Source organism: Columba livia, chromosome 2 (assembly GCF_036013475.1).
Source record: "Columba livia isolate bColLiv1 breed racing homer chromosome 2, bColLiv1.pat.W.v2, whole genome shotgun sequence".
Lineage (NCBI taxonomy): Eukaryota > Metazoa > Chordata > Aves > Columbiformes > Columbidae > Columba > Columba livia.
In genome coordinates this window covers 2133674-2145985 of record NC_088603.1, presented here as the reverse complement: position 1 = coordinate 2145985, position 12312 = coordinate 2133674, and positions in this window count along the sequence as shown.

Below are 12312 nucleotides of genomic sequence, written 5' to 3'. Positions count from 1 at the left end.
AGTAGGAAATCAACAGTTTCAATAGCACAAATTTACACTCACAGCTAAGTCAATAATTGGGTATATTTGGCTTTTTATTTATATCAGTGAGATGAAACCTTCAGAAGGTTTCATACATGGAAAGGAACTCTTATGGCAACTGATTCCTCACACCACTCCAGATAACTACTCAATTCATGTTTAATTTAAACAAGTCTGTAATACAAATGTTCACTTTGTCCGCATGCAGAAGTAAAAAATATCCCTCTCAAACAAATTTCTGTGTCAATTTCAGGATACCCACAACCTCAAATCAAAAACCCTAAAAAGAAAATGTGCCATAAGAAGGAAATAGGAGGAAACCTGGATATTGACAATGTCAGAAGACCTTGTAGAGGGAAAAAAATAAAAGGAAAAAGGAAGGGAAATTTTCTGCTGAGTCATTGTCAGTTCAGAAGCAGGAATTTCCACTTCTGTCACTGTATTTGGATCAGACTTAAGCACAAGGAATAACGTTGCCTCAGACTGCCTTTAATTTTTTTGAAATAAAAAATCCTACTTTCCATCGTTCAGTGAGAAACTGTGGCACAGGCAAACTCAGTATCATGCCCAAGAAAAGATGCTCTCTGTGCTACACAGATCTCTCAGGAATATTCTCACTTGATGCATGGAACAGACTGGAGGAAAGGATGCCCCTGTGTCAAGTCCCATACTGGAGATCTGTCTTCATGAAAAGAGCTGGAAAGATGGAAACAATGAAGAAGGAGAGAAAGCCGCAAGGCTATAGAAGTCTGGCTGTGGGAAAGGTGAGATATAAGTCTGCCATGAGTGTTTTGGGTGCTGTGGACACAACTGGAAAGCCTGCACAATTATTCACCTAGCCAAGGCTATAGTCTTGTCTGTGGGAGCTAAAACATAAATCTGTGTGCATGTTTATGCCACTGAACCCCTGCAGAGTGGGGACCATCAGAGGTTTTTGTGGCTGGGGAATATTTCCTGGGTAAAAAGGTCAGAGCTGAGACTGGAATTGCATGTCCCTCCAAGTCTGAAACATTTGCCCGTCCTTAGGGAAACTTTGTGCTTCTTTGTCTGGTCATATCCCCACATCCTTTTGTTTTCTTTTTTCTATTTTTATGGGGTTTGTTTGTTTCTTTGTTGTTTTTTTATCTCCTGGAGGGGTTTGTGAGAGAGGTCACACCCTGGGGAGTAAAAGAAAGGAGGGAGAAGGGTCTGTCTTTTATTTACGCAACATCCGGGCAGGCTGTGGACAGGCTGAGCATCTTGCTCTCTCTTGAAAAAAACAAAATGAAACAGACAAAAAAAACCCCAAAAAACACACACAAAACAAACCAACAACCACAACAAAAAAACACACCAAAAAGCAAAAAAACCATATCTTTAATTGTGGCACTGGGGAGTTAGTGGTGGAATATTTTTGGGTGCCTTCAGGGGTGTTGTCTTTGGCTACGTTATCCTGTCTCTAGGTGCTTCCTGTCTTTCTGAGGTTTAGTTAGTTTATAGAGTATCTGTCTCGGACTTGAGTTTCACCCAGGAAATTTGTTCTTGCTGTAGTCAGCAAAAGGGAAAAGAATAGAGAAAAAGACAATTTCAGGCTCTCCCGCCAGCAACCCACCTCCCTGTGAAGCCTCCAGGGCGCTGAAATTTCCCTTTTGCATTGGAGGCAGCATTTTACCCTTCAGCCAGTGTGGGACCAGAACAAGTGTCTGTGAAATGGGAAAGCAGATATTTGATAAACGCGATGGCTGGGCTGAACGCTTCCTATAACCTCATTAGCCACGCTGTTTTTCAGACATCACATCTGGCTCAGGATGTATCTTGAGCATCATACACCTGCACCAGTTCTACCATCTCTCATCAACCTTACCCTGTAAGCATGATTATGCCACTCATTAACAGGTTGTCATTTCTGTCTGTGTAAAGGCTGGGAGGAGAATGGATGGAGAGAAGTCTTAAAGAGAAAGACTTGAGGGTGTTGGTTGATGAGAAGGTCAACATGACCCAGAAATGTGCACTTACAGCCCAGAAAGCCAACTGTATCCTGGGATCAATCAAAAGAAGCATGATGAGCAGGTCAAGGGAGGTGGTTCTCTCTCTTTACTCCACACTTATGAGATCACACCTGCATTGCTGTGTTCATCTCTGGGGTCCCTAACATAACAGGGACATGGACCTCTTGGAGTGAGTCCAGAGGATGTCATGAAGATGCTCAGAGGGCTGGAGCATCCCTCCTGTGAAGACAGACTGAGATAGTTGTGTTTGTTCATCCTGGAGGAGAGAAGGCTCCTGGGAGACCTTATACCAGCCTTTCAGTACTTAAAGAAGATCTACAAGAGAGCTGGAGAGGAACTTTTTACAAGGACTTATAGTGATAGGACAAGCGGTAATGGCTTTAAACTGAAAGAGGGGAGATTTACATTGGATACAAGGAAGAAATTCATCCCCATGAGGGTGGCTAGGCCTTGGCCTAGGCTGCCCAGAGAAGCTGTGGAGAAGTGTTCAAGGCCAAGCTAGACAGGGCTTTGAGCAACCTGATCTGGTTGTAGATGTTCCTGCCTATGGCATGGGGGTTGGAACTAGATGCTCTTTAAGGTCCCTTACAGCCCAAACCATTCTAGGATTCTATGATGAACACAAAGGGAGACACAGACCACTATACTATGACTATCCAGACTTGGGTACCTACATAGAAATACACATAAACAAACGTACCTGTCACATTCACCCCTTCCCAAACATATTTTCACCCTTGGATGGGAACAAGACACAGACACAGGATAACTTTGACAGAGAAACATTGGTTGCAAAGCCATATGTAGTCATATACATGCAAACAAGTAACTCAGATAAATACAAGATGTATGTGTACTGGTATCCATAACAAATGTTTCTACAAAATCTCATCTTATTGATAATGACTGGAAAGGGGCTCTTTAGAAAAGAGAAGGGTATGTTGATTGAAGAGAAATGTTTGATACTAGTGTCTGAGCTGTGATTAGAACTGATCCCCAAAACTCTCTGTCCTGGTTTCAGCTGAGATAGAGTTGATTTTCTTCTTAGTGGCTGGTCTAGTGCTGTGGTTTTGATTTAGTATGAGAATAATGTTCATAATACATTAATGTTTTGGTTGTTGTTAAGCAGTCAAGGATTTTTCAGCTTTTCATACTAGCCTGCCAATGGGAAGGTGGGGAATGGACCAAAAACTGGGAGAAGACACAGCCAGTACAGCTGACCCCAACTGACCAAGGTGATATTTCACACCAAATTACATCATGCTCAGTATATAAAGCTGGAAGAAGAAGGAGGAAAGGTGGAGATGCTCAGAGTGGTGGCCACAACAGTGCCCATCAAGGAGTCTCATTGCCTTTTCAGCCACCACAGGATGGCAGGCAGCAAATGCAGCAAGCTAGTGATGTCCTCAATAAATTAATGTGGGAAGGGTCTTCCCTCGGGTCACAGGTACTTGGTACAATCTCTCCTTCCCCACAGGACGACAGCAGCAATGTCATCTCCATTTCCTTGTGACATTATTTCTGTGAGAAAAGCACCCTATGATTTCATTTCCCTTCTTTGTCCTGCACCTTTTCCCTGCAGGTCTCATGAGCAGGAGCAGTTCATCAATTCTCTGAGGTGATCTTAGTCAAAGCTGCTCTATATAAAATAACATGGCTCAAATTATCTTGGTGCGTTCCCATAAATTGTGGCTGCATTTTCATCCTGAGAGGACTTTATTTAGCTCTCTAGATGGTTGTATTTTAAGCTCTGTCCAGGAGCAGCATGAAATTGCCAACACAGCCCAGGGCACACACTGTGCCACCCACAAATCTGTATGCCACGAACCAAGCCTAACCTTGAAACTTCTTAAAACAGTATTTTTGACTTCTGCTAGAAATATAAACCAGTCCCCTGTGGCACATATTTTCAGTCATCTTCTGGGGTTTTACATTTCAAATCCTTGTTTTTATGGCAAACTGGGCATTGGAGCAGAATTTGGCATCTTGATGCTATTTCTGCATTATTTATTAATGTTTATCTCATTGCATTTTTTTGCAGCGGTTGTGTACATAAAAACAGAGTCTGGACAGTAGTCAGTAATTCTTAAGTATTTACCCTGGCGCTGAAACAGACTCCAGCTTTGACCTTGGAAAGAATCACTTTAATCCATCACCCTTGTTCTAAATAACAGCAATGGGAAGTTGGCTCTGATGTGTATGTCAGTGCCCTACAGCAGATGCTGCTAGGCTCCCAAACCCATTTATCATAAGCATTATATTGTTAGCTATGGACAAAGAGCCTCTTTTAACAGAAACAGTCTGTTTCTTTAGGGTGATGAGAATTTCAACGTGCTCTCAGGCATCCTATGGCTCTCTGGGCAGCCACAGCATCGTTCTAAACTCTGCAGCTGTGAGGTCAATTATTGTCCGCCCAGAAAAAGCCCCCTCAGTTGATGAAAAAGGGCCATGCTATGAGTTCGTAACATGGATGCCGCACTAGTATCAGCATTTATTAATACTTGTCCTACCTGATATCTCATGCACTTAAGACTGAATCACTGTAGAGGTGTCATTACAAACACATTGCTGCTCTACCTGTACACTCACTGTTGTCTTAATTGACACTGTGGTGAATAAAATCCTCTTATATGCATCTAAAAGCATCTAGGCATGATGTCAGATGCATCATCCCCTCTGTGCACATGGTCAAAGACCTTGATATTTCATAAATTCACCAGCTTAATCTTTAAGCTAGGTTTTATTAATGCTACATCTCTCAAAGCAGACTTATAGTAGGAGAGCTTTGATCAGGCAGCTTCACCACTGTTCACAGACTACACCAATTATGAATGAGCAATCTTGCTGATGTAATTATCCTCACGCCTTCTGAGGCAGAGCTTCATCGGACAGCACTCACACCTTTTCAGGCTATCGAAAAACACATATAAAGGGAAAAACAAGCATAAACACAGCTCACTGCATCAACTTGTGTTTTGAACCAGTTCCCTTTAGACCTGTGGTCACACTTATTCTGGAGGGTAAAATTATCATTATATCACCTGCAGCAAGTGCAGAAATCAATGCCATCGCTGTCTGCAGGGTACTCAAAACCAACAGTTTCTGGTCCCTAAGGGACAGCATCTCCTAAGGGATGGGATCAGAGAGCTTTAGAGCAGGGCAGTTGTCCTCTGGGAATGCCTATAAACAGGGACTTTGAGCATGTAGTTGGAGATGATGCAGTTTCCAGCCTTTTGTGGCAACATTAGACACACACAAGTAGATAGGACTGGATGGGATCTACTCAACACTACTGAGGGAGGTGGCAGAGGTGCTCACCAAGCAACTGTCAGTCATTTATCAGCAGTCCAGGCTAACTGGGGAGGTCCTAGTTGACTGGAAGCTGGCAACTTTCCCGAATCCTCTTTCTGGCACTTCTTGTAGATGGGTATCTATAGGTCTGATAGTCTGACCTCAGTGCCAGGGAAGGTCGTGGAATAGATCATCTTGAGTGCCATCACATGGCATATACAGGAGAGAAAAGCGATCAGGCCCATTCAGCATGGGTTTATGAAAGGCAGGTCCCATTTGACCAACCTGATCACCTTCTATGACAAGGTTTGTCCAGGAGAAACTGGCGGCTCATGGCTTAGATAGGCGTACTCTGCTGGGTAGAAAACTGATTAGATGGCCAGAACCAAAGAGTTGCAGTGAATGGAGTCAAACCTAGTTGGAGGCTAATCATGAGTGGTGTTCCACATAGCTAAGCATTTGGACCAGTTCTCTTTAATATCTATCAGTGATCTGGATAAGGGGATCAAGTTTGCAGATGACACTGAGTTGGGTTGCAGTGTTGATCTGCTGGAGGGTGGGAAGCTCTACAGACAGATCTGGAGAGGCTGGATCCATGGGCTGAGGTCAATTGTATGAGGTTCAACAAGGTTCTGCACATGGATCACAACATCCCCATGCAACACTACAGGCTCAGGGAAGAATGGCTGGAAAGCTGCCTGGCAGAGAGGATCTGGGGGTGTTAGTGACAGTGCCTGAACATGGACCAGTGTGCGCCCAGGTTACCAAAAAGGCCACCAGCATCCTGGCTGGTACCAGCACTGGTGTGGTCAGCAGGCCCAGGGCAGTGACCGTCCCTGTGCTGGACAATGGGGAGGCCAAAACTCAAATCCTGGGGTCAGTTTTGGGCCAATTCAAGACAAGAAAGCCCTTGAGGTGCTGGTGCCTGTTGAGAGAAGGGAATGGATCTAGGGAAGCGGCTGGAGCACAAGTGTGATGGGAGCGGCTGAGGGACCTGGGGGGTTCAGCTGGAGAACAGGAGCTGAGGGGAGACAGGGACACAAAGAAACGGCCTCAAGTTGCGCCAGGGGAGGTTGAGGTTGCATGTGGGGAACAATTTCTTCCCCGAAGGGCTGTGGGGCATTGGAACATGCTGCCCAGGGCAGTGCTGGAGTCACCAGCCCTGAAGATATTTAAAAGATGTGTACATGAGGTTCTTAGGCATGTGGTTTAGAGGTGGACTTGGCAATGTGAGGTTAACAGTTGGACTTGATGATCTTAAAGATTTTTTCCTACCCAAATCATTCTATGATTCTGTGATCTTCAGGTGATGAAATACTCACGCAGCCAACATGCCCACACTTCGCTGCCGAGCGTGACGTAACAATGTGAGTCAGTTGTTATGTGAATGCAGGAGAGGTGCAAAGAAAAGTGTCAGAAAGAAAAACTCCAGCTTGTGGGGGTGTTGACAACTTTTCTCAGACTAGAATTAATCCTCATTCTCCCAAACAGAAATATGAAATTATTCTGCTACTTTTCATTTATAGTTTCACCCCAGAAAGTCATGAAAATTTTGGCTTTACTTTGAAGAATTTTCTTCTGTCATTTTTCGTCCAGTGCCTGCACATTTTAATGTTGCTTAAAATTGTGGTTTTTTTCAGTTGTTCCTTTCCCGTTTGATGAATCACTATTCAATCCTCATAAATATGCATTTTGATTAAAACAATGGTTTTAAAAGAAACTAGACTGTAGATGGCACAGCGAAGTAATTGTCTTTTTGTTCTGTTTTGCTCTAGCATGAAGCACAGCACAGTCCCAGTCAATGGCTGTAATTCTTGGCAAGATAAAAGATTAGTAGCAATTTAGAAAATAATAGCAACTGATGATGAGTAGTGGTTTCTAATAATTCCTCTGTTCATTCAGGGCTCATCGTGCTGGTGATACTGGAATGTACTAATATTTTGCACTGGCCAGCTGTCTCCCACATCCGTGCATCATCCTTCTCTCTCTGCTTTCTCTTTTTTTTCAAAATGTGTGAGAGTTCATTTCTTGGACAGTAAAAGAGGGTCCCTCCTGGAGCCTCCTGGGGAAATCTTTCATTGCTGACCCAGACGAAAGAAATTAATATTTTATGATGAAGGGAGTGGAGCATTTCCCATGTGAGGAAAGGCTGAGAGAGCTGGGGCTCTGGAGCTGGAGAAAAGGAGACTGAGTGATGACCTCATTAATGTTTACAGGTATATAAAGTGTGATTGTCAGGAGGATGGAGCCAGGCTCTTCTCGGTGACAACCAATGATAGGACAAGGGGTAATGGTTACAAACTGGACCACGAAAGATTCCACTTAAATTTGAGAAGAAACTTCTTCTCAGTGAGGATAACAGAACACTGAAACAGGCTGCTCAGGGAGGTTGTGGAGTCTCCTTCTGTGCAGACATTCAAACCTGCCTGGACACCTACCTGTGTAACCTCATCTGGGTGTTCCTGCTCCAGCAGGGGTATTGGACTAGATGGTCTTTCGAGGTCCCTTCCAATCCCTGACATTCTGTGATCCTGTGATTCCAAGAGGACTTGACTGAAGCAGAGATCTCTGCAGTCCCACTAACAGTGGTGTTTCTGCTACCTCATGTCTTTCCATTCTAATCTGCAGCCTTTGGTATAGGTTTTGGCATGAGTGTCCCAAATGACACAAACTGAAGGAAATTTTGAGGACATCCATAGTCCAGGATTACAGTGGCTTCAGTGAGATAGGGACTTGCAGACACATTAACCTGCAGATGGTCAGATGGTTTATTAATATTAATTACTATGGACGCTTCGGAAATACACACAAGCAATAAGTACAATTCAATCCCATGGAGTTGTCCCATGGTCTACTCAGTTTATCCAAAGATACACTTTTATGCAAATAATTACATCACTATTGTAAAATTTGCCTTTTAAAATCTGGGACATGTGCAACCTCCACAAGGTCCAGTCTTCACTCTGCAGAAAACACCTCACCGGACTAGACCCTTGCATATCAAACAAGCATGTATTCTATTCAAAATGCAAAAAAAAGGCAGCAGAACCTCGTAAAAAGCTCCAGAAGGTTGAGGCTTTTTTGTTTTGCTTGGTGGTTTTTGAGTGTTTGTTTGTTTTTTAGTAAAGATGTTATGTATCTGTAACTTTGGAGAGGTTCTTCATAAAATTTATGGCAGGTCTGCCCCTGGGCAGAAGTTTGTTTTGGATTGCTCCACTATCAAGACAATAAATCAGTTGTACAGAATAAACCTGCATTTGGCTTCCAAATATAGTTACTTGGAATTCCTCTCAGTCCATTTTCACTTATCGTACTACAGTGCTATAGAAATGTAAGTCAGAGCAAACACTTATCCCAGGTGGCTTCAGCTATGACATGAAGCTTCAGGTATTCAGCTCAGCAAAACAAAACAAAACAAGTATGGTGAACACATACCATGTTTTCAAGGACCTGTCCTTTCGGATCAAGGTAGCAGAGTGAAAACCCCATCAAACACAGTCATCTAGAGAAGAGTTGACCACCCAAGCTTTCCTCATTGGTAGCTTAAATACAGGCAATATATTCAATGGAGTTCTGAACATGAGATGTTTTATTCTAGTGTTTAAAATGGAAGAGCTGAATCATGACACAGAACTGAATATTTGTCCTTGTCAACTATGGTGCGTGCACCGATCTGCATATCTGTACTGTAGATGTTTAAATTATGTGAGATTATTTCTGTCTGATTTGCAAACTGATGCTGTAACTGTCTTGAGGGGGATTTAGCATCCAAAGTTATTTTGTTCTTTAGAAACGTAATTTTACATATTTCCCCAGGAGAAGAGAGAGAACTGACTCCACCACTATTAAAATCATCAGTGATATTTCAGGCTTGGGTACCTTGTGAGAATAAATAAATGCTACTAACAGCACAGAGACATGAGATGGACTGGGACAATTTCAAATATATTGTTTTCTGCACACCATAAGCACTTCAAAAACATTTCCCTTCAATAAATACTTGATTCTCTAAGACAGGCTTTGCGTGGATTTATTCTGTGACTGTTTATGGTTTCTTGAAACATCCTGGCACATTCCAAACATCTTTGTTCCCATTGTTTACCAACTTCAAGGATTTAAAAACTGCAATAGAGAGCTATTAGTCATGGGTTCAGCACCTTCTGGAAGGACTTTTTCTGCAGTTCCATTGACTGGGACAAAGGTCTATTTTTTTTTTTCTCCTTTGTTTTTTTAAAGATTTATTTAGTGGGTGATGTGCTAAAATACAGGCAGGCTGGCAGGAGTAAGACATGACTAAGTATCACCAGACAATGAGCTCCTCAAAACTAAGACAATCAGCAGAAGCATCACTCTCTAAGCTTTCAGGTTGCTCAGATCAGCTGAGGTAAAACTTTTTCTCTACCACAGCTGTGATTTTTCATGCTCTGGTGGGAGCAGGGATGAGTTGGGGATGTGTCTGCCTAGATCAGGACAGAAATCCCCAAGGATGTTTTGTTTGCTTCAGTCAGAAAAGCACTGCATGGCAGGTTTATGTCCTCTTCTTCTGGACTTGCAGCACATATATTTTTCACTTTTTCTACAATGGGAATCTTTTTTCCTCCTGCCTGGTGTTCCAGTGATAGCTGATCTGCCACCATTAAAACAGAATTTGGTCCATTCTGTGGACAAGTGCATACTCGTGCAGCTAGAAAGTTTGAAATACAGGACAAATGGGAAGCGACAACTCACATAAAAGGTGCCTTCTGGAATGGCAGTTGCCAAAGGATTTTCACGTAATGTCTTTATTTTCATATGTCTGTGCATTTAAATTTGTCTGTGAGTACATCTGGAAGGGGATGAATTTCTGCAGAAATTTGTTCTGATTTGACCACCCCTGAATGTGTGACCGTGATGCTGTCTGGTGTAAACAATACAGAGCATGTGCTGAATTTCTGCTTCTTCTTTACAGAAGCTACAGGAAGATGCTATTGAGGTTTTATTTCTGTCAAGCCAGGATGTAGTTAAAGTAGCAGATGAAGGTGATGCCACATAAGCCTACCCAAACCAAGTGAAGTTCTTCAGAAGTTTTGAGCTGGTTTGAAAACACACACCAAGTTCAAACTGGAGAGGTACTTCAGCTTCAAATGCTAGTGCTGTCCCAAATGACACACAGTTTCTTCGGTTCTGTATAGGCCTACCTACATACATATATACCCTTCTTTCTTCATTTCTCCTGTCTTTTATCTTTGTCATGCATCATAACTCTCCCATGGCACTTTTATTACAGAAAAGTGAAGGAATCCACAGTACAGATAAGTCAGAAATGCAGGCACTTCTGGATTTATAAATGAAAACATTCATTTTGCTGTTCTGTTGGGCTTCTGACATATTTAGGCAACTTCACCAGGTAAATGGGAGAAGAAGAATAGATGGACATAAGCTACATAGAAAACTTTAGGGAATTCAAAGAATATTCTATGTTAAACAAAACTAGGAAAAAATAACCCCACTGTATAACAAGGCATTTGCTGAATTCATAGCTCATGTTGTCTACACTGTGCAATGGGGTTATATCTTTGCATAAACACTCATATACATTTTTAAGATCAGTATCTGCAATCAGATATTAATTATACCAGTAAATGTAGATTCATAGGTATTTTCACATCATTATTCCTCCAAAACACTGCTGCTACAATCAGACAAAAACAACCTTTCTTACCTTGAAGAGGGCATTATCTTGGTGGGGAAAGGAGAGGGTAAAATAGTAGGTAGCAAGGTCCATGAAGCAACAGTCTCTGTGAGCAGTTTGGTCAAGCTTATGAGTTGAATAGGATGAGTCTCATCCATAAAAACTCAAAACAGGACTTGCAGCAGACTTGCCACCAAACTGAGTTCAAAAAGCCTATTTCTGAAACATTTGCTCAGGGTCATTATATTCTCAGTGGAGGGAGAACAAAAGTGTTTCTAAGGGCAAATGAATCTCATCATAAGAGCAGAAGTTATGAAAAATCAGAAGGATCGTCTGAGAAAAATTAATCTTAAAACCAGTTCTGAGAAAAAAATACAGATTCTCTGGTGAATGACATTATGGAGGAAATTCATGCTTAAAACCAGATGCAATTTTGAGAACAGGTCTGATTGAATAAAAATTCTGGTCATATAGGAAAATGTTGAAAACTTAAAAATGCTTAATTTCAAAATAATGCAGATGGATACATTTTTGTTTTTCACTCCAAATAGTAATTAATTATGCCAGGTTTAAAAATAGCTTTTAGAGTGATTAATAATTTAAAACATTAGCTGAACATATCACTAGGGGGGAAAGTATTTTTAATTGACCCCCCCAGATTAAATTATTGCTGTATTTATTTCCCTGTAGACATTACTGAAAAAATATTACGGTATTCACTTTCCCTCTGGCTTCTGGACCAAAAAGCCCCACATTTACCCCCTGCATTAATCCAGGCTTGGGTGGGTTTAAGGAGAGGGTAATGAAACACCAGCCAATATCCTTGCTCCGTCTGAAACCCCTTCTGCATGACTGGGTGTCGCAATGCAAGTTACTGCTGGAATGTACTATGTAATTCTGGCAAGAAGTCAATAGGCTCAAACTCCTCAAATAACCAAAGCGTGGTACTAAGAAATCAGCGGAGCAGGCAGCAGCCCAGACAGCCAGTCCATTAGCAGCTTAACCACAGCAGATGTCAAGTCACCAACAAAACTCCCTATGGAGTCTCCCAAAGAGCCAGATGCTACTGCTATAAAAAGATCTTCTAGAAACTTGGCACGGCTCCTGCCCACATTCTTTTTTAAAGAAACATTCTCTAGATAGGAGGTTATTTTTTAAAAATAATTGGAGTAAGGGGTAAGGGAGAGAAGGAGGGGAAAGGAAGGGGGAGATATTGCTTATTTATTATGGTTTGCTTGCATGTGAATCTTGTGCTCATGAAAATAAAATTCAGCGATAGCACGTCCTGAGACATGGAAGGCAATAGGCACATTTCCAGCCTTCTTCCACACGCAGCTTTGC